The 21,150-nt window shown below is 39.6% G+C and overlaps 1 long non-coding RNA gene across 2 annotated transcripts in view; it reads right to left on the reverse strand.

Moving 5' to 3' along the window:
- Positions 1 to 3,145: 3,145 nt before the first annotated feature.
- LOC132683869 (uncharacterized) overlaps positions 3,146 to 21,150 on the reverse strand; it is a 53,982-nt gene continuing 35,977 nt past the window's right edge. For both annotated transcript variants that reach the window (XR_013557753.1, XR_009612428.2), the window contains exons 3-5: positions 18,977 to 19,268; positions 4,329 to 4,401; positions 3,146 to 3,544 (exon numbers count right to left, since the gene is read on the reverse strand). This is a non-coding gene — a long non-coding RNA (uncharacterized LOC132683869). The remainder of the gene's footprint in view (positions 3,545 to 4,328; positions 4,402 to 18,976; positions 19,269 to 21,150) is intronic.

The raw sequence follows: 21,150 nt of genomic DNA on the forward strand, positions 1-21,150 counted from the left end.
GCAGATGGATCAGCCTCCTGTGAGGTCACCTCTGTTAGGGAAAAGCCCAGGTCAGACTACAGGTGAAAAGTATAGAAGAGAAAATGTAAGCAGACACTGCAAACACATACCACGGGGAAGTCACATATTGGAGTCATGATCAGTGTCACAACCTCATACCTACATGTCAATCTCTAACAGTTCCAAACAGGACCTTTTCATTTCTGACTAGGAGCAATCATAAAAAGTTTCCTGCCAGGGGAAGGAAAATACCCAATAGGAATCCCATGATTTTATGTCAAGAACACTGGCAGAAAACAAATGAATTTCTAATGACCTAGGAGCGACAGACTCAACCTTAGAGGTTAAAAGCAGTGATTAGACAAAATTCAATTTTCTTCTTTTCTTTTTTCAGATATACAAAATGTGCACCTATGCGGTGGGTATTTCTACAGTACTTTTCACAACATTGATTTGATTATGTTGCCTAATTTGTCACTGTTCCTTCCCAAAAAGATAGTTTTCCATCAGCCTCTTCAATAACTTCATATTCTTCTTGGATCCCCTGCCATGAGCCACACAGGCTAGTCTTTCTACTTATACAGAGAGATAATAAAACTCATTTTTCTTTTTGTCTTTGACTTACTAATATTTAATTTGTTAATTATCTCACCATAATATGATAATAAATTATCCATGTTTTCCAGACACTACTTTTTCTGTTTCATTTCTTTCCCTTGGTTTCTTGCATAGATCTGATCACAGAAATTCCTGCTTGGACAATGCTGTTAATATTCTTGAGGAGAACTTTGTTACTGCAAGTTATTAATGGAGAGTCAAATGAGAACGGTATGATTACACTATTTGATTTTTCCCATTCTATTTGCAATCCAATGGGATATTCACTCTTGATGTTATTAACTCTTCACATTTAAATTTTAATCCTCATTTATAAGCCATCTGTTGTCCTTAACTCTACAGGTCAAAAAAAAAAAAAAAGAAATTAGATTTTCCTCTGTCCTCTTGAGAAATGTGACTACAGGAAATGATGAGCAAAAATGAATTTTATTGCAGTCTTGACATTCAAAAATTTTAAATGTCTCAAAATATTCAGAAAAAGGTAGCCTTTAATTCTACTTCATTCATACTGTCTTCACAATAAGTATTATTAACCATCTGCTCTCTACAAAGCTTTGTGCTAGGTGTTGAGGAAGATCCAAACATCAACGAGACACAATCTCCTGTATCTTCTTAGAACTTAAAAGTAATATACACTCATAAGTAGTGATGGTCTTGATAGTAAATGTTAAAGTCTTTAAGAAAAGGAGAACTTAAAAGCTATATATCAGAAGGTAGATTATTTGGAAGAGGAATCAGTGACAGTTGCATGGACATCTGCACTAGTTCTTGAAGAATTGTAGGATAGTGATTGTACAGGAAGAAAGTGTAGATGGGAGAAGGCAGTACTATATGGAGCATGTTTGGGAATGGGGTAACTTCGGAGGAGGCTATCAAGACAGCATAGGGTATCATTAGGAATAAGGTTGACAAGAGGCAAACTGGTACCAGATTACAGATGTTTAAATGTAACATTCAGGAATTTAGAAGTCACCCTGTGGTCCTGAAGGGCGTGACAGAGTGTATGAGAGTGGCAGTTTTGTTTTCAGAAGATTGATCTGGTAACAGGCATGTAAAATCTGAAAATGAGATTCAAGAGATATTGGTGGAAGAGAAATTGTGTGGGTCAAGCAGACAGAGAAATCAAAGATGACTCTGAAGTTGAGAGCCTGACTGACTGGGTGGGTGGTGACTACGCGCAGCAAAAAGCAAGTCAGAAGAAGCAGCTTGTCTGGGGAAAGGTGTTACTACAGAATAGCTGAGTTGAAAATGCCGGTTGGGAACCCAGACAAGGCCAGTGCAGAAATAGAGCTGAAGCTTGAAAGAGGGCTGGTTGTTAGTGTTGAAGATTTGGAAAGAGATTAAGACCAAGGGAGGGGAGAGGCAGTAATTAAAATCACCGAATGAAAGAATATGGTGACAGAAACGTAGAGAGCTAATAATTATCTGGGACTAGCATTACCCGATTTACTTCATTCACTCACACTAAATTCAGAACAGCTCCTAGAACCTCCATCATAGAGAGAACGGTCAACAATGTTGAATGTTACAGTAAAAGGTAGATCTGTGGATTTCTGTTTGCATTTGTGATTAAAGTCATGATTCTGAGAATCTACATAAGCAGTCTTTTTATTTCCTCCCGTCAAGTGTAGAATTTGGCAGTTAGGTAGGTCATTTGACATAGTCAGAAATCTAACTGGGTAACTCCTAACTCACCTAACTGGAGTTTGAATCATTCATTTGGATTTTCTAGAAGTGAACACATTGTTTTCTAACTCTGTGTCTTCTGGCTACACTCTAAGCTCCTTAAAGGTAGGGCTTGGGTCTTGCAAGGGCAAGGCCCTTGAAGGAAGCTTGATACTTGCTTTTGTTACGTATAGTAGTAGAATAAAAATTGGCCTCTACTCTGTGAAATCTTCAGCCATTTGCAGGAGTAATTAAGAATAAAAGAAGAGAACCAAGGATTCAGCATAATGTGTGTGCCAGGACCAGTAGAATGCTAAAGAATGGAGAGTTAACAAAGGTAAAGATGACCCTCGAATTTAACAGGAAGTCAGACTTCCCCTAGCTACTGGAAAGACATTCTTTATGGATTAAAAAATAACTATTATTTTCAATTTACAAATGAGTTTATAGAGGCAGACAGGTTAAGTCACTTCTGGAAGATCCTAATGTGTCAGCAGGAAATCAAAGCCTGAAGTTCAGAACTTGCTTACCACTAAAGGGCTCTGAGCTGTAACCTAATAGAGAGGTTCCAAACTTTCCTAAAACTTCGCTTCTCAGGTCATGGGTCGTTATGCTTTTCCCCCCGAGGTTAGTTTTACATGAAGAATTCAGGGGAAACCTGCACTGTTAAGTGACAGAGAATTACAAATGCTATTATCTTTTTAGAAATCATATGGGGCTTCCTTTCTCAAAGCTGAAGTGGGAATAATCCATGGGAAGATAAAACATCCTCCCCACTACCATCCTCCTCCAAAATAAACATTTACTGCATAATGAACAAATGTGGGACAAATACATTTACTTGCAAAATGATGAAGGCGATTGTTGCTTCCCTTGGAAGAGGTTTATTAGATATTGGTTGAAAAGGTTCATCTCTTGAATAATAACCAGGCATAAACTGTGTCCATGTTACCGTGCAGCTTCTTTTCATTTTTAGCCTCACTGCAATCTTGAAAGAGGGCAGGGAAGAGTTAACCTAAGGCCCAGACAGTCCCCTGCTGATCTGTAATGAGTGAGAGCTGAAGCTGAATGTCAATAGCTCCTTGTGAACTTGGGTAACCCAGCTGAGCCCTCTGCTTGCCAGAGCTGGAGGAGGTAATCAGCTTGACCTGTGTGACCTTCCTGAGGCTGTGCTCTGTCCTGCATCGAGAAGCTTCTTTGCATATGATTCCTACATGCTACTCAGTTGAACTTCTTTTAGGAGAACTGATCCTGAGTCAGCCTTAAGAGGAAACAAAATATAAATTAGTCAATGCTGGTTGCAGGTTGCACAATATAGTAGATGCTTTAAAAAAAAAAAGGTAATAGGAACACATCCTGGAAACCTCAAAAAGATTTCCAGGAACAGCTATGACATCTGCCCTTCCAGCGTTATTAAAATAAATTGAAGGTTATGTAACAGTTCTATCAGCACTTCAGATTTCTTGTGGAGTTGTGTTTCATCAAGTGCTTTCACCTTTCTGGGTTTGGTAAGTGGATTTACTTTTGTTTTATTGTTTACTCATCACTGTTTTCATTGCATAGTCCCAAGGATACCGTACACACAGGGTTTACAGTATAGACTCTAAGTATACTTCATAAGATTTTCTTTGAATTTCTAACAGCATTTTGTCCTTATTCTGTTCAATAAATGAAACTTGAACAATAATTCAACTTCTATCTGGGTCTAAATATGCTGTTATTAGAAGAATATTATTCACTGAGAGAATGAATGTAATTCTGCTGCTAAACTGCATAACTTACATAACCATATCGAAAATGGCACAGTACTTCCCATAAAAGTAAGAGCGATTTGAATCACAAAGATTAACCTATCATAGACTATACAAATCCATACGTAAGTCCCATAACAAATACAGAGTTTATATTCCCAAGAAAATGGGGCTTAAATGTAACAAAAATGTTCAGTTAACTTATGCTCATAGGGGTGTCCAAGTATTCCAAATCAAAGGCACATTATTCCTCGAGGAGCTAGAAGCTTTACTCCTACCCTAAAGCAAACTTACCTCCAAGTATATCTATTATGCATATTCAGTCTTTAGAACTGAGGAATCCTTCATCATGACAAATGAATTTTGCCTGGAAAAAATAAATGTGTAAGCTGTAGTTTTCCCTAGTTTTTATAATAATGAAGTTTAAAATTCTTAGTAAAGAATTGCTCCAGAAAGGTGATATCTTTATCAAATACAATCAGCCACCGTCATAACTTTGCAGGTTAAAGGAACGCAGAAGATACTGCTGCTGGGTGGGCAAAGGAAGCCAGTAAAGTGGGAAGTCACAATCTGTCGTCAAATATTGTAAAATACTTTGTCGCCTTCTTTGGACAAATGCACATGGTGAAACTGTGGGATGGGGGGGAGAAAAAAGCCTCCAAACAGTTCTATATTAAGCTTAACATTATACTCTCAGCTTGGTCCTAAGAGAAACAACACAATTATGAACCCTCAGATGAGCCGAGGCAACAGATGATAAAGATTACTTGAGGGAAATGACACCTATATTTTTGACCAAAACTGTCAAACACACACACACACAGAAAAACTACATAACCACTGCACTTTACCCAGACTTGCCCATTTCTGGCTCAAGCGTCGTGTTCACTGACAGCTTGCACATCTCTGGATAAATATCTTAAGAGGACAATTCCCAAAGGAGGTTGATTTTTCAAAACACATGCCACGTGCCCAAGTAAATCATGTATTGAGACTGGACTCTGACAGCCAACTTAAACGAATGAAATATATTTTCCTTGCCGATTTTTAAAAGCTTGTCAAGATTGGCTTGCATGATAACTCGTTATTTTAAGCAAAGTCTAAATTTGTATATAGAGTTGGCCTCTAGAAAGTATCACGTTTGTTTTGCCCCTAGAATATTTTCTTATTACAAAGATGTGTGGAATTAATCTCTGTGAAAGTAAATGTAAAAAGCAAATCTTCTTTATCTCATGGAATCGCATTATAACTGCACAGGAGCACTTCGCTGCTTTATTTGGAGTGACGTTTTTTGCTCCCCTGTCCCATGTCACCAGCTCTACCACCCACACCTCCCTGAAGGGAGAAGAGCTCTGTCAAAAGACTGCCTGGTAAATCAAAGAGCGCTTCGTGGACAGTCATACTGTGTGTTGCACCAGAATGAGCCCTAGTTATGCAGCATTCTCCAAATGACTTTCTGCTGGCTCTCTTTTCAATCAAATGCCTGATACCTGAAATGAATGAGGAGACTTCGGAAATTGCTCCAGTAGCTAGGTTAAGCTAAACAAATACACTTAAGTTTTGCCTAGTTCCATAGTTCTATAGCCAAATGTGATTTGCACAGATTAGCTGCCAAAATATACTTTTCAAGCGATCTTTACTGAGCTCACAAACATGACCATTGTGCTAGGTACTAAGCAACATGAAGACTGATAATGCTACCATCCCTCAGACATTTTTAAGGGCCGTACATGATGGAGACTCTGTCACACTCTGTGATGAGTAAGGGGAAAGAAAGACAATTAAGATAAGATGTCCAATCTACAGGAGTTTCCACTCAAGCAAGAGGAAAAGAGAAGTAATAATTATAATAAATTGTACACAAACCATAAAAGAATTATAAGTCATGTACTGAGTACCCAAAGATGGGAGAAGTCGTTGTTGTTGTCTGTTTGTTTTTTCTGAGCCACTCAGCAGAGGTGGCCTGAGTGAGGCCTTCAAAGATGGCTTTGAACTAGGAACTGGAGATGCCCAATGCTACTTGAGGATCCATATATTAGTAGGTAGCCCACTACTGGAAGTGCTGAGACTCACCCTGGGTAAAGGGGAAGAACAACAAAAGCTAGAAGACAGGGCAACCAATTTTTATACTGTGTTTATTATGAAAGATTCCTAACATTCACAAAAGGGAGAGAATAATAAAATGATCCCTCAAATAAATGCCCATCACCCACATTTAAAGATTATCAAATTGGTGGCACATTTGTTTTATCTACTTGTTTTCTTTTCTTCCTGAGTTTTTAAAAAAAAAATTTAAGTGTTTTTTATTTATTCTTGAGAGAGAGAGAGAGAGAGAGAGAGAGAGAGAGAAAGCATGAGCGGGGGAGAAGCAGAGCAAGAGAGGGACACAGAATCCAAAGCAGGCTCCAAGCTCTGAGCTAGTAGCACAGAGCCCAATGCAGGGCTCGAACTCACAAGCCATGAGACTGTCACCTGAGCTGAAGTCGGACGCTCAACTGACTTAGCCACCCAGATGCCCCTCTTCCTGAGTTTTTTGGGTTTTTTTTATTTTTATTTTTTATTTTTTTACCATTTATTTATTTTTGAGACAGAGAGAGACAGAGCATGAACGGGGGAGGGGCAGAGAGAGAGAGGGAGACACAGAATCGGAAGCAGGCTCCAGGCTCTGAGCCATCAGCCCAGAGCCTGACGCGGGGCTCGAACTCACAGACCGCGAGATCGTGACCTGAGCCGAAGTCGGACGCTCAACCGACTGAGCCACCCAGGAGCCCCTTCCTGAGTTTTTTAAAAAGGATATCCCAGACAGCTATAAGTTCACCTCTTCTGATTTCAATATGTGTCTCTAAAATGAATGGGCATTATCTTATATAATCACAATGCGGTTATCATGAACAAAATTAGTGATAATTCTGAAGTATCACCTAATAGTAGGGCCATATTAAATTTCCCAATTTTCCTCAAAACTGTCTTTTTACATGGCTAATATTAAGTTGGTGATGGGTTTTGTTTTCTTAAGCTCAAATGCCATCCCATGGAGTTGGGTAGTATCTCATAGGCAGTGGGATTTGCTGGAGGGCCTGGACTATTTCTAAATCCTTATTGAATTGCCCTGTACCTAGCACAGTTCCCAGCCCAGGATTAACCCTACACAAATGTTTGCTGAACTGCACTGACTTGAACTGAATAAAGCTTTTAAGTAGATTGGCATCTCATCAATACTCAGTTTTAACACAGTGTTAGTGGCACTAGGAAGGGGCATTGGAAAGCCTGTCCTCACAAAAACTCTGTACGCTCAAGGAGGTGGTAAGACATGTGGTCAAATTGTAGGTGTCAAAGTCCTACAAACCATAAACTGGAACTTCATAGAACAGAAATTTCTCAGTTTATAGATTTTCTGAAATGACAAGTCTTTGTGCCTTCTGGGTAGAGGCCATACTTTACTTACCCTTGCATACCTGAATAGACTAATATCCGAACAAACTAATATCAAAGATAGATGTTCCTCAACCAGACCAAAATATTTCCTTCTGATGATTAAAATTTTAAAAATATTTCTTTCAACAATATTTCGGGTGGGTTTTTCTTGGACTAGCCTGTGTATTCTTAGTACCTAAGTTAAGAAACCACCTGAAGAGAGAGAACTCTATCCAGGAAGAATGGTACTGATCACTGTAGCAAAGTTTCATTGCCTTATACTTTGACACACACTTATACATTTCTTATCCCATTGTTTTGCTTTGTTACTCACAATTAGTGGAATATTTGAATAGTATTGTCTAACATTTAATAGGTAAGTAAACTGAGGTCCAGAGTAAGGGAGTGCTGTAGTCAAGGCCTTGAAGCTATTTATTGGTGGAGGCAATTTGAAGTCAAGTCTTTGGATACCAAGAACAGCGCTGGTGGTTTCATGTTTCAACAATTTTCTTGATTTTAATTTTCCATTCTTAGCATTGTTTTGATTTCAACTGTTCGATGGCACCAAATCTATTGAGCAGAAGAAGCTGGAAGGCAGCGAAGGCTCCCTGTCTTTGTGGGTGAAACAAATAAATAAACTTTAAGCAGTTTGGAGTATCTTTGATAGCTGACAATGTCCTCTTCATATAATTTTTATAGATTCTTCAGGATCCATTATTATTTTTGAAGCTCTCTTCCAAGAAATAAACAGAATCCTATTTCCCCAATACAGTAGGCCTCTACTTGTAATTAGTGATGTGTTTAATTTGTTCATAGTATCCATAATATATGTATTATATGAATAGATAATCAGATATTAATACTGCATTGACTTGACATTAAATTTTACTATGAAAATCTTTATAAGATCGGGTTATAGTATTAAAATAAAATGCAGAGAGCAACAATTAGTTCTGGTTCAGTTATTCCATGGCAAATTATCTTCAATTATTATGAATAAATGTATATGGATCTTGCATTATTAATATACAAACTATGAGTTCTGCATTCAGCTTTGTATTGTTGTTCCTTGTATGACATCCATTTTGGTCAGCTCGTATTCTTATTTCCAGTGCTACCTGAGTTTCCAATTTTTAAAAAAAATTTCCCTTGAGGTATTTTATTTTAGAAGGTTTTCCCAATTTTTGAAAATGGAATTGTTTTGCACAAGTACCTGTAGAAAAGACTGTGTAATTGTCAAGTGCTGTGATTTCTAAAACCTAAAGAGATTGGTGTAAGATATGAATAAAGATTATTTTGGATTTTCTTTTATCTAAAAAGCCCTAGAAATTTAATTGTAAGATCAATTGTCTCCACTTATGAGTCAAGTCTGCTTATGGGGGCTATATTTAGTTCCAAAATCTCATTGCAGAAGCTTCTGATTGAGATCACACTCTGTATTTTCACACAGTGATTTCTCAGGACACTCCACCGAGATAGGTGCTAATTTCTATTCTTCTTCATTTCCTACAAGTGGAATTAGAGTGAGAATGTTCAACCAGCCTTTTTTTTTTTTTTTCCTTTTAAATTAACTTTTAGCACTTGGAACATTCTTGGAAATGAAGGAAATTCATCCACCTAGATCAGGGAGGTGTGCAGATTTACAAGACTGAAGTTTTTTTCCTCATTTTGTTACAGGATTTGTTACTGATGGGTACCAGGGGAGATGTCCATTGACACTGAAAATATTCTTTAAGGAAGGGGAAGGATGGATGCTATTTAACTTATCAGAGTTGTTGCATTTTGAAACAAAAGAAAAGATTTTCTAGAAGAGTGGAGTTAAGTTGTACACAAAACGTATATTATACACAGTATGGGGGGGAGGGTCCTCTGGTAAGGTTCAGGCAGTAGGAAGTTTATCTTACAAAAAAGATGGTATTTGGGAGGGATGCTGAGAGGCTTACAGTGACTATGTTTCATCTCTTTCTGTCTTGACCACAGCACTGAACCAGAGGCCTTGCATAAAGTAGGTGTTCAATTAAAGCTTGCTGCATGAATAAATGCATGAGCCCAGGTTTATTCTGAAAGAAAATTTACATTCATATGACATAGTATCTATTGGAAGCTCTCAATTTCAACCCCTATCTCCTCTGGATATCTAGAAGATGCCAGTGTGAGCTTTCTAAAATGCAAACCTGGTCCTGTCATTCTTTTCGGTGATCACCTTCAGTGGCTCCCATTTGCCCATAAGAATCAACCCGAATCTCACAGCGTGACATGGGAAACCCTTGCCTGGGACTCCAGCTTCATCTCTTACTCCCCCTTCCCCACATTCCACCTCCCGCCCCTGCAAATAAATTAGATGCATTGACTTGTATTCTCTTTCTGTGTTTTCGTGTATGCTGTTCCCAGCTTTCATATTTTTAAGGTACCTGGCTAATCACTACCTATCTTTTAGTGTCAGTTCAAAGCTCACCTCTTCTGAGAAGGTCTCCCTGAAACCCTACTTCCTACGGCCTGGCTGTCTGTCTAGCTATGGAGAAGGTTCTCTGTATCCAGTGGGGTTCTCCATATCTAGTGCGGCTTCCTGTCCTGGGTCTCTCCCTGATTTGCTCTCTGAATAACCCAGGTCTTTTCACCTTTAAATTCAAGGCACTCGGCATTATAATACCAGGTATACAGTAGGAGCTCAAACATGTTGGAGAAAAAAAAAAGGGAGCATGGGAAAGAGAAAAAGGAAGAATGTGAGAAGGTGGGGGAAGGGAAGGAGGAAGGGAGAGGGGGAAAAAATTACTATTTGTTCAGACCATTTTTCTAGGCTCTCTAAGCCAGAAATGAGCTCTAAGTGGAAAACAATGCCCAAAATTAAAACAAACAAACAAACAAACAAACAAAACTTCTAAACATAAAACATACATTTTAAAGAATTAGCTCTTATATTTTGTAACTTGTTCATAAGGCTTAAAAGCAATAGTTTTGATACAATTCCTCTTGAGTGGCTACATGAGTTAAAAAACAAAAGCAATAATTTTCTCATTAAAGCCTGCACTTTGAAATCAAAGAAAGCATAATTATTTTCAAGTTTATTTGACTCCGATGTTAAGACATAAAAACAATTCAGAAATAACCGAATTCTCACTCTAAAATAGTTTGCTTAAATACCAAGTAAAAAGTCAATTAGTTTGCAGTATCCGGTGTGTTTTGGGGTCATGAGATCAGTCCATTTTACTTCCTCTTTAACATGGGCTGGAGGCTCTTAACTATTTATGGATTTCACTGATCAGCAGGCTCGGCGAAACTCCAAGTAGCTCCGTATTTTAATAGAAGTGGGGTTTTCTTTAAACAGGGGTGCATTTAAAAAGAACTTCAGATAGGTTTGAATATTTTCCTTTATGATATGTAAACGTGCTATCATTTTGAGAAAAATACGCAAAACTAGTCTTGCTAATTATAAAATCTAACACTACAATATGAATTCCTAAGGAAAAATTAAGACCTGGTGCTGGGCGTGGGGCGAGAGCATGCGCAAAACACTGAACACTGGCAGACTGTGAGTAGATGACCCCATTTGCTCCTCACGCACACTCCTACCCGTCTCCAAACTGCCGAGATTATCAGAGACCTCAACAAAACAAACAAACAAACACATACACTGTACAGGGCCGAGAGGATTGGGGTTTGACTTTAAATGTGCCGGTGAAGGTAAAACTCCTTGGACTGATTGTTCATGTATGACAATCTTGCTTTGGTTCTAATACTGCCCTTCACCCCTTTGCCACCTGTCCGCTTACAAACATTGAGCCCGGCAGTCGGGAAATCTGCCTATCTCTCAGATGAAGAAACCCTGCCCAAATCCATCCAGCCCAAGGCTGTTCAGTGCAGAACAGCAAGGCTACGGCAAAACTGAGAACCCAGGCCCTGGATTCCCAGTTGGTCGGACCACTAGACCACATTGCACCATCGGAGCAAAGACAAACATGAATTGTTCCAGGGCCGCCTCTGTTTGTTTATGAATGTGTTTGCAGCCGTTCTGAAGCTCTGTTGTCCTCATTTCTCTTTCCTGTTTGCAATTTGTAAGCATTTCTGTCTTCCTTTCCCCTTACCTAACCTATTTCTATGATACCTAACCTATTTCTATGATCACTTTCATTCTTCTGTTTTAAATGGATTATGGAGCAAGTGAAGAATAAACTAGAACCCAGTAACAGGTTCTGGTTGTCTGGACGTTTCTACCAGGGCATTGATACCTATCTTTCTACGGATGTTGTTAAGGAAGTGCATCAGTACCAAAGAGTATCTTACAAAACAAATAAAAAAATAAAAGGTGCTTAGAGCAAAAAGCAATCTCCAACTTTCTCTACACTTTGTGAGTCAAAGAAACTCAAGGCAGTGAGGAGGTGATGGAAGTTAGATCATCGATTATGCTTCTTTTAACCCAAATGCAATGGTGAATTTACCCAAACTTATAATGATGTAAATGAAACCTTTATTTTCAAAGTACCTATTTAAACACACAGGGTGTATCCAGTATCTGGAAAGATAGACCCACAGGCAATTTGCAGCTTAAAAAAACATGACCAATGAGACAAAACTGAAAAGCCTCGAAATAAAGTAGGGGGAAAAAATTTAGCACATCATGATTGCTAACACTTGAGGGAAAAGCAGACACGTTTTAGAGGAGGTCAAGAAGGTAGACAAATTGCTGTTGAACTTTGAACTTGAACCCTAAGCGTCCAAGAGATTTTCAGCTTAGGACACTGGTTTTATTTATATCTAATTTCATCTGACTTTATTCCTTGATAAAGGAATTACAGGTTTATCTGAACACTGTAATTAAAAGCCATGGTCAGGTCAATATTGGGCTCATGAATGTAACGAATATATAATATTTCTATCAGAAATCAAAAACATTCTCGTAAAGGCAAAATTGTTTTCTCTAGTCTGTAAATCTTAGAGCACTTTTCTTATTCTCTCTTGGTTTCTAAGGTCTCTTTCTATTTCTCTTGGTTTCAAAATCTGTGTTTCTGGCCTTGAACCCAGGAGCACGTGAGGAGGGCCGCTCAGTCATTGAAGCATCCATCTGGTCACCATGACAAACTGGTCCTATAACTAATAGAGCCGGACCCCTAGGTCTTTGCCCTTGTGTACCTGTAATCTGTGGCTAGTGGCTTCAGCCTGGGCTGAGTGGCAGCAGACAGCCACAGTGACCTCTTATGAGTAACCTGGCCAATAGCCCTGACCCAAGGGTGGGGCTGGAGCATTTCAGTCACGTCCATTGCCTAATCCTCCCAACTCCAGCAGAACCTAAAAGAAGCAGGAATGGGGATGACTCTTACCTCAAAAATGGGTGTAGAAGGAAGAAGGAATATGGCCAAGTAGCCCTAGGGGGTTAGAGGTTCCTGGCCTCCATGTCTTCCCTCTTGGGACAGGCAGGACACTTCAGCTCTAACCGATGGTTAAAGAGGATAAGACCTTTGGAACTGGGAGCTAATGGCCAGATTATTCATTTGTCTTAAAGGAAACAATTTAATTAGGAGCTAAACCACTCCTGATATCCACTCCTGAGAGGAAAGGGGCTCTCAGGATCCCTAGGAACAGAAAGAAGAATGAAATTCCACAGTTGGTTAAAGATTTTAGGAAGCCAGTGCTCCCTGTGACACACCCTGGTTATGATAAAATTGTCAGCCTAATTCCTTGTAGTGGGAAAGCTAGAAAGAGACCAGAGAGCAGTATGCTGGTTTACTAATTCCCATGAGAAGTTTTTGGTCCCTTTCATGTTCCTGATGGCTCCCTGAAATATTTTCACAGTTTGGTCTTTGATGATCTTATCTGGTCCTGGAGAGAAGTCCCAACAATTGCACATAAAAGAAATCTCATGAAACCTTGCTATCATAGAATATTCTTTTGTGTCCTGGTGTCCTTGGTGTTTGGAATCCCAGTAACTACACAATTATGAGCAGAAATTCCCCCACTCAAATTATCCTGGTCATGGCCGTCCAGAATGGACACACCTGGAAGAACCAGCTAGTAGAGCTCTGAGTTCTCAGTGGGCATGAAGAGAAATAGAGAGACAGTGCTATTTTGCTAACAGAATTCCCCTGAGGCTCACTTCTTGGTGACTTCCAGCAGACCTCTATCAAATTCTCTGATGTAGCTACCCAGCCCAATTCCTTGATGTCACATATGGTCTGGAGGAAGCTAGTGCTATCCCAAATAAAAGGGGAGGAAGATTCACTTATTCATCCCCTTGACTCAAATGCCTAAAGAAAGAAGAAGCCCTTCTAAGGTCGTAACCCCATTCCGTCTTTGCTTTCTCCTCTTCCCTGGGCTTCAGCTCCATTTCCAAATAAAGACAAGTTGGAGAATCTGGTACTTTTTCATTTCTTTCCTAGAATCTAAGGACATGAAGAACCCATAGAGACTGATTAACTGCTTGTTCAATTAATTCATTTATTCATTCATCCATTTAGCAGGCATCTCTTTAGGACTTGCTTTACCGTAGGCACTTTTGGGGGGGGGGGGGGGAGGAGTGTGTTGAAAATGCAAAGACAAAAAATATCAGTTTTTGCCCTGGAGAAGCTCATATCCAGTGCCGGAGGCAGATATGGAAACAAATGCTTTGGGTGTGGCTCATGACTCACCAACTGAGGTGTATGTGCAATAAACATCATGTGTCTGTTTTTTCGTTTGTTTGCTTGTTTTGTTAAGGAGATTAAATGCTACTCTGAACTCTCATCTTACAGAGCATCTGAGAGGTTCAATTTCAGTCATCACTGAGGATCCCTTCCTGCTTTGTCCCTCTGTCACGCAAAGGTCCTGTGGTTTTTTTTTAGCCCAGAGCATGTGAGGAGATCCCCTGCAATCTGTCCACACAGACTATCCTGGATGCCCATGGTCTAAGCCTGGCTGGTTGCTTCAGGTCTAGAAGCCCCATTACTTCCATGATACAGATAGGCTACTGGATCCTTGAGGACCTGGGAGCCAGATCCCTAAGACCAGGTTCTTAGATATGAAGGTAGCCACCCCTTCCCAAAATGTGGTTCTGCTATCTTGTAGAGGCCCTGCCAAGGTCCTGCTGCCCATAACACCATCCAGCTTTGCTCTCTTCCTTGTCTGGGGGCATAGTTTTCTCTGTCTCCCCCATCTGTATTTTCTCTACCCTCACCCTAACAGAATCTGCTCCAGGAGATGATATGTTCAAGGAATGAATAAAAAGTAAGAACTTAGAGATTATTCTGCCCCTGAAACCCAAGAGTGAGTGTCTCCTCAACTGTTCTGACCGTGGCTCATAGCCTCATCCTAGTCCAAGGCCAGTATCAGAGTATAAGCTTGAGTAAGTGATGCAGGAAGGGAGTAGCTACCTGTGGAGCATTTGGGACTCAGAGAAGTTGATGTTTCCTTGAAATATGCAAGGGCACGGGGATGGTATCTGGGGTCAAAGAACAGAATGTGGAAAATAAACAGAGATAAAAGAGCCTTGTGTATTCCAGCCAAGGTGAAAATACTTCTGTAGCTAGTGAGTGTGTCTACACGTGTATGTGTGTGTATGTGTGTGTGTATGTGGTGGGGGTGATAACAAGAAACGAGGCTAGAAAAAAAGGTTGTGACTAAATTCTTATGGTAAGTAAGGGGGTTTTCAAGGTGAGTTTCTAAGGTAAATAGTTTAGGGTCATTGCCTACACTACAGTATAGAGGGGAATCCGTGAACTTTGGAAGCTGTCAGCTGTAGCTTGAAATCCAAGCTCCAATGTTCTCCTGCCATCTGGCCTTGGGCAAGCCATTTAACCTGTGCTTCGATTTCTATGATCTGTCAAATGGGCATAGATGATGGTAACATCTACTTTCAAGGTTTTTTTGTGTGTGTGTGAGAATTGAACAAGACAGCATATGTAAAGCATCTGCATAGTCCTAGGCACATAGAAGTATTAAATAAATGTTAGCCCAGTAATATTACACTTGTAAAATTATTTTTATGCCACTAGATTCACAGCAACATGGAGAGGTAGGGCTGGCATGTATTACAGTACCATCAGGCAGCTTATAGAAGCATCCAGGGATCAGAATTTAAAGTGCTCATTGGACCAAACATACTGGCAGACATAAGATTTCATGTGACATTATGGATGACAATGGCCCCAAAGGTCAGAAGAGATGTACTTCAGGAGCAGCAGGTGGAGGGTGACGGAGGTGATGATTTCACCAGTGGAAAGGCAGTGTCTGGCACCCAGACACTACCCAAGTTGTTTTGAGATTCCCCAAAAGAACATGATAAAAACAAAAATGAGCAATCAAAAGATGGCAAGTGGTGTCTTCGTTTCCAAGGTCTGCTGTAACAAAGTACCACAAGTCAGATTTAAAACAGTAGGAACTGGGTGGCTCAGTCGGTGAAGCATCTGACTTCAGCTCAGGTCATGATCTCGCAGTTCGTGAGTTCGAGCCCCATGTCAGGCTCTGTGCTGACAGCTCAGAGCCTGGAGCCTGCTTTGGATTCTGTGTCTCCTTCTCTCTCTGCCCCTACCCCACTCACACTCTCTCTCTTTCTCAAAAATTAACATTTAAAAAAAATAGAAATGTATTCTCTCACAGCTCTGAGGGCTAAAAGTCCAATATTGAGTTGCCAAGAGGACCATGCTTCCTCTGAAATCCCGGGTAGAATCCTTTCGTGCCTCTTCCTAGCTTCTGGTGGGAGCCAACAATTCCTGGGACACCATGGATTGCCTCTATTGTTACATGGTGTTCCCCCGTGTGTCTGTCTCCATGTCTTTTTTCTTCTTCTTCTTTTAACGTTTATTTCTTTTTGAGGGAGGGAGAGCATGAGCAGAGAAGGTGCAGAGAAAGAGGGAGGACAGAGGATCTGAAGTGGGCTCCATGCTGACAGCACACAGCCCAATGCGGGGCTCAGACTCAGGAACTGTGAGATCATGACCTGAGCCAAAGTCAGATGCTTAACCAACTAATCCACCCAGGCACTCTTCTTTTCTTCTTCTTGTCATGACCTCAGTCATATTGGATTAAAGGTCCACCTGCTTCATAGAACCTCACTTTAACTTACGTCTTCATCATGTCTACAAAGACTTTTCCAAATAAGATCACATTCACAGATGCCAGGGCTGAGGACTTCAACAAATCTTTTTGGGGAACATAATTCAACCTACAAGTGATGTTATGGAAAGAGAACTGGGCTGAGAGCTGTGTCTGTGGTAAAGTTACCTCTTGGGGGGTCAGGTGTATATTTGTGAAATTAGGAGTGGCTCTAAAATGCTGTGATTGTCTGAGCCTCTCTTGATCCTAAAAATGAAATACATCTAGAGGCAAAAACTGAAGTAACTAATTGAAACCGTGTGTTCAAATCAAAACTGCAGTTTGAGGAACCAGGGATTACATAACTAATAACCTAAGCCCTTACTGACCCTGGCTACATTAGGAAGCAGTGCTTATGAAAGAATGCACTTCATTTGAACAATTTCTTCAGTCGGGCAGAGGATAGATTTTCTTGTGTAACTGACATTTCCCACTCCTCCCTTAAAATGTGCTTTGGTAAATACATTTGAAAGAAACAAATGAAGTGCAAGAAAATTTAATTTACTCTCTAAATCTCATCTTCCTATACAATGGAAGTATAGGAATTGTGAGTGTTGGAATAAAACTGTTTTCAACCCCCCCCCCCACCTTAGGTTAATTGTGAAACAAAGACCACTGAAGACCTTCCACTCATCATTTACATCTGCCTTCTCACCTTCCTTAACTTTCATCCCCGATTACAGTAATATATACATAATATATATATGTAGTTTTCTCAGTAGTACAACTGATGCGTGGGTCATGTTTTCCAGTGTGATTTTTGTCCTCCGAACATGCCACATTGTAATGGAATCTTGCCTATTGATATCCAGCCAACAATTCCCACATCATATTTTCTCATCATTACATGTTTTATGATTTGATTGTATATTTGAAGGGGCAACTGCTAGGATTCTATCTTGGGTTGACACTTACCCAATCTTCCTAATAAGGATATAAAAGTTTGGTAGATCTTAAAAGGTAGTTCAAATGGGAAGAGAATTCTTTTAGGGGGATAGTTTGAGAAGAGACTTAGGGGCTGAAGAACATAGCACATTTTTGAAGGAAATTGTTTTATTTCATTAGTGATCTAGTCTCAGATGAGCCTGTAAAAGGCATGGTGGGCCCCAATTACAAAAGGGCTTTGTCTGCAAGACTGAGAATGTTGGAATTTATTCTTTAGGCAGCAAAGAGCCCATGAAAGTTTTGGGGAAGGTGGCTAACATTTGAGTGTTTTAGGAGGCTATCCTGTTAGCAACACAGAAGGTGGGCTGGTGAGGGAGAATCTGCATTTGCAGAGACCATCTGTGAGGTCATTACAAAAGTCATAGCAAGAGGTAATTCCAGCCCGCACCAAGCTAGTGATGTTGGGAGAGAAATGGAAGGTATAGATATAAGAGACAGGGCAGACCCAGAAACAATTGGTCATTGGCACGAAAGTGGGACTTCTGGTCCTAGCAAACGGAGGAATGATGTGACCCCATGATGTGACCATGAATGTGTGAGAAGGACTGTGTTCTATTTTGGACGTGTTGAGTTTGAGGTGACTTCAGGACAACCCAGTGAAGATGTTCCCTGGGAAGCATGAGGTCACTATCTCTGCTCTGGCATGTTTATAAAGAAGAATCCCAAGGGCACAGACTACAGCTCAGTGTCCTTTGCTGAATTCAGATGCCCTGCACTGTGTTTACTGAACACGTAGGGGTCACACAGAAAATCCAGGTTGATCTTTACACAGCATTTTTCATCGAACATGCAAGAAAGTCATTAGCAACTCCACCTATCTATTCAGCCATAGATGTAGAAAACTTGTAGTTCTAACATTCTTAGTGTAGCAACTTTTGAACAGGACATCCTTCTAAAATCAGCTTTTTACTGGGGAGTGAAAAGTGATGCAGGAATAGCCTGAAGTCATGTGTTCCATATCCCAAGAAATGGGAGTCGATTTCAGAAGCCTGAACTCCCAGATGCCTACTTTCATCAGGTTACTTTTTTTTTTTCCTTTGGTAGTTGATATATTAACATTATACATTACAGTAGTTTCAAGGATCCTGTTTGAGAAGAATGATGAGAAAAAGTGTTTTTTACCCATAAAATGGTGGTAGGAGGATGGGGGGAGAGAAGGGTGGGTTAGATGCCAAAAGCGATCATGTGTTCTAGATATGCCCTTGGTTGGTATGCTCATAAAAATAATTTACAGGGGGAAAGTTGACATGGGGCCACTTTGTGTCCTTACAAGCAGTGCCTTTTGACTTCAGTCAAGAGAAACAAAAATATGAATAGGGCAGAGGTAAAGAAACAACATGACATGCTGACATGTGGAGACGCAGCACCAAAAACAGTTATCTTGCCCCATTTGACAAAGGAAGTTCATTTGCTTTTCTGTCCACTCAGGCAGGATGGAATTGGAGAAGGTATTCTGCACCAGAAGCCAGGATCTCTGGGTTCCAGTTCTGACTGTGCCCCTAAAGAGAAGTTCTGCTACTCACCTTGGGTAAATCACGTCACCCTCTGCATGGTGGCAGTTTGGCTATAATTTTCTCTCCTTCACTCGTCACCTTCTCCATTGATTCTCCAACCCTTCAACCTTCTTTAAGTAATCACTCATGAGATACATAAAATACCTCTGTATTTTTGGATGTTGTATATTTCCTACTGAGAGAAGCTCCTCTTCTTGTGGCGAATAATGAAAATTACAAGTGCCTGGCTCATTTGTGTCAAGATGATATGAGGAAACTGAAGGTCACTCTCAGCATACTTTACCATGCCTCCCAGGCATTGCTGATAAGAAAAAGACAGAAGGACAAAGACAAAATTAACTTTTAATTTCCCATCCAAGCTACAACTAACAGAAACAGAGAGACGGGGAAGACTGTCTTCTAATATACAAGGGAGAATTATATATTAAATATCTTATCTGATTTAACTTATCAGAGATAACCAAGCATGCGACTATTTAAATCTATATTTATAGGGAAGGTCTCTAGCTCTGAGCTCCAATAAATTTCAGTGACACATTTTCATATCTAGTATCAGTCCAAAAATCTTTTGGCCCTAAATTAGATGAATAAATAAACAAATCAGATACATTAATTTTCTCTTTGGAGTAGTTTTCTTTCCAAGCAATCACTCAAGTTATTTACATGCTGATAGAAGACATTACTTAACATAATGAGTAATTTTCTCACTCTGCAAGGTATTAGCCACCAAACAGGCTTCAGTAATTTTTTTTTTAATTCTATAGCCTCACCAGGTATCTTAGTAAAGAACCTGATTTTTTTTTTGTATCTGACTTATTTTATGAAATTGGATCAATAATTATGACAGCTAAAGCATTAGCCATATAAGCCACCAGACAGTATGTCGAGGATATATATTAACTATGGGCAATGAATTAATTTTGCAGAATACCCAACCCATAAATGAGCTATGAAGCTTAAAGAAAAGGACTAGCACTTTCAAATGATAGATTTCAAGACAATTTTTGTGTGAGGTCTTCTTATAGAAACTTTTCATCTTCGCAAAGCGTGTCTTAATTCCACCCATTTTATGACCGCAAGCAAGGCACATCCTTGGCTTCAAAAAAGTCCAATTCAGCAACAAAGTTTAAACATATATATAAATGAATTAATTATCACTTTATTGCTTACAGATTTATTCTTTATTTTACAAATGTACAGTTTACTCTATTGCATTTAAGTCTAATCTGATTTCTATAATAATGATTGCTCAGAAGCCCATTTATTGTATAAAACAGGTTTTACATTTGCTCTAACGTTTTCAATACTCAGGATTCCTACTGAATAGCAATGCACCACTCAAGAAATATGTACGATACCAGCTTTAGATTTGACAAGCTCTGAAACAGGCAAAGGAATAAGCATTCCTCCAAAGACAGTAGTCAAAAGCTACATAATAATTCTACTTTATCCTAAGTCAGTGCAGTGTAGGAATTCACAATGAAACAAGAACTCCAAGGGAAATAATAATCTTGGACTCTATAGTCCAGGCAGTATACATAGCACATACAATCTGACTATCCAGAGTTTCAATCTTCAAACTTCCCCTTTGCTGAGAGAACGTTAAATATTCTTTTAGAAGTCCTAGGCTTAGTCTTAAACAGTAGAAATAGAGGTGATATTTAAACAGAGAACTATGCGAGGAATTAAAAGTATTTTCATTTTATGTTTAAACAAGGTGTGTAGGTTTCTGAAGCATGGACTTTTACAAAATAACATTTAAAATTGTTATTAGTGGTAATAGTCCATCGTAGAAAATAACAGATAAGCAAAAAGAGTAAAATAAATGTCGTCCATAGTTCCAAAATTACTAATATACATACATTCTAAGTTGAGTTGTGTCCTCCCAAAATTCAAATGTTGAGGTCCTAACCCCCAGTACCTGAGAATGTTCCCTTCTTTGAGGTAGTCTTTACAGACACAGTCAAGTTAAAGTGAGGGTATTAGATTGGGTCCTAATCCAACAAGACTTCTCCAAAAAGGAGAAATTTGGTCACAGACCTACTGCACATAGGAGGAAGGCAATGTGGAGAGATATAGATAAAAAACACTGCCTACAAACCAGTGAGACAGGCCTAGAACAGATCCTTCCCTCCCAGCCCTCACAAGGAACCAGTCTTGCTGACACATTAATTTTGGACCTA

The sequence above is a fragment of the Panthera onca genome, chromosome C2 (assembly GCF_046562875.1).
Source record: "Panthera onca isolate mPanOnc1 chromosome C2, mPanOnc1 haplotype 2, whole genome shotgun sequence".
In the NCBI taxonomy this organism is placed as follows: domain Eukaryota; kingdom Metazoa; phylum Chordata; class Mammalia; order Carnivora; family Felidae; genus Panthera; species Panthera onca.